The 2,183-nt window shown below is 31.2% G+C and overlaps 1 non-coding gene across 1 annotated transcript; it reads right to left on the bottom strand.

Annotated features, from left to right (window-relative positions):
* Window positions 1-1,816: 1,816 nt before the first annotated feature.
* Window positions 1,817-1,923, bottom strand: LOC139850773 (small nucleolar RNA R71). The gene has a single exon (XR_011760154.1). It is a non-coding gene; the product is annotated as a small nucleolar RNA R71 (small nucleolar RNA).
* Window positions 1,924-2,183: the final 260 nt, after the last annotated feature.

Below are 2,183 nucleotides of genomic sequence, written 5' to 3'. Positions count from 1 at the left end.
TATTTTTAAGATTTTGTCTTTAAAAATTATTTTTGTTTTTAGTTTTTAAAATATAAGTTTATTTTATTTTATAAATATTCTAAATATATATTTTGTAAAATTAAAATCAAATAAATATTAATTATTAAAATTTAAAACGGGCCGAGTCAGTTTACGAAGCCCAAAACTTTTCTGGACTTACAGGCCATGCGACCGCATGGCCATATAACTTCTTATTCATACGATCGCATGACAGAAGCTGACAGGCCACAAACCTTAGCCTCGCATTAATTACGGCAGTAGGTTAATTTTTATTATTATTATTTAAATCAATTAGGGTTTATATTTAATAATAATATTTAGTTTTAGTTTTTAAATTTGTATATTTAGTTTTAGTTTTTAAATTTGTATATTTAGTTTTAGTTTTTAAATTTGTATTTTAAGTTTTTGTATTTATTATTTACATATTTTACATATATAGATTATATTTTTATAAAATATAATATAAAAATAATATTTTTATAAAATTTGTATTTTTATCATTTTAGTTATAATTTGTATATTTATCGTTCGTAATTAGTTTTAAACTTAGTTTTTGCCATAGTAATTTTATATTTCTAGATTTTTAGGCTTTGCCGTAAAATCCCTTAAGTGCTTTTTCTTTAGATTAAGATTTAGGCGCTTTAGAATTTTACGACGTCGCTTATCGCTTTAGTTTTAAATAAATTTTAGTGCTTTTTAAGTTATTGCCATTTTGGATATAGATTTTCTTTAAGCTTTAATACCTTTAGACGCAATCTTTAATTTGTAGTTTTTAGACCTTTTAAGTTTCGACGCTCTACTTTCGTAATATTATTTTTGACTCTTATTTTTTGACGCACTTTTTCTTTCTCGTTTCTACGCTCTAGTTTTTAGGACATAGATTTTATCTTCAAAATTTCGACGAAAAAATTATTTTAAGCGGTTAAATTGATAGACATCCAAAATTTTCTGGTTCGTAGTAATAGTTGGATTTGTTAATGGCGAGTTGTGGACTTCCGATTTAAAGGGTCCTGGCTACCTGCTGCATCTATTAGCTATTCGAAACGTGGACAAAATTAGAAAAGTCTATTAATTTAGTAACTTATATAATTTTTATCTTTATAACTAATAGGATATTCAGTGAATGCACAGAGCAAAATGTTCACCACCTTTCATACGTTCACCACCTGTAACCCGATCAAGACATCTAGCCAATATTATCGCCGTTGATTTTTCTTTAGAATCATCATCTAGTCGAACAAGTACTCCAACTCAAATTTTCGATAATCCATCTTTTGAACCCGACTTCAAAATTGAAAACCCGGAGGATATTCAAGGACAATTTCAAGATCCTGAACCACTAATCATTCCTCCTGAACCACAAACCGTTAAATCAGAATCTTCTAGTGATTCAGATTCAACAATTTCAAATATGGAAATAACGAAACCTCTAAGTATGGAAGATAAAATGAGAGCTACACGCACTGGCCAAGGACATGCCATTACGTGACCATACATTAATGCGCCAGATTATGAAATCAAAGGACAAATCCTACACATGGTAACTAATCAATGCCAATATAGTGGTACGCCAAAAGAAGATCCAAACGAACATCTTCGAACCTTTAATAGGATCTGTACTCTATTCAAAATCAGAGAAGTTGAGGATGAACAGATCTATCTCATGTAGTTTCCCTGGACTTTAAAGGGAGAAGCCAAAGATTGGTTAGAATCGTTACTAGAAGGAGCGATTGACACATGAGATGTCTTAGTTGAGAAATTTCTTAAAAGATTCTTTCCGGCATCTAAAGCCGTGAGACTTCAAGGAGAAATTGTTACGTTCACGCAAAAGCCAAATGAAACATTATATGAGGCGTGGACAAGATTCGGAAAATTGTTGAAAGGATGTCCTCAACACGGTTTAGACACTTATCAAATAGTGTAAATATTCTACCAAGAATGCGATGTTGCTACACGAAAAGACATCGACACAGTAGCTGGTGGTTCCATTATGAAGAAAATTGCTACCGGAGCTCATAAGATAATTGATAATACAGCCTCCCACTCTCATGAGTGGCATCAAGAAAAAGATATTTTTCGTTCATCTAAAGCGGCTAGAGCCGATTCTAGCCATGACTTTGATTCCGTTTCCGCAAAAATAGATGCTTTCGAGAGGTGAATGG

This window comes from Rutidosis leptorrhynchoides, chromosome 5 (genome assembly GCF_046630445.1).
Source record: "Rutidosis leptorrhynchoides isolate AG116_Rl617_1_P2 chromosome 5, CSIRO_AGI_Rlap_v1, whole genome shotgun sequence".
Classification (NCBI taxonomy): domain Eukaryota; kingdom Viridiplantae; phylum Streptophyta; class Magnoliopsida; order Asterales; family Asteraceae; genus Rutidosis; species Rutidosis leptorrhynchoides.
This window is presented reverse-complemented; position numbering and strand designations above follow the sequence as displayed.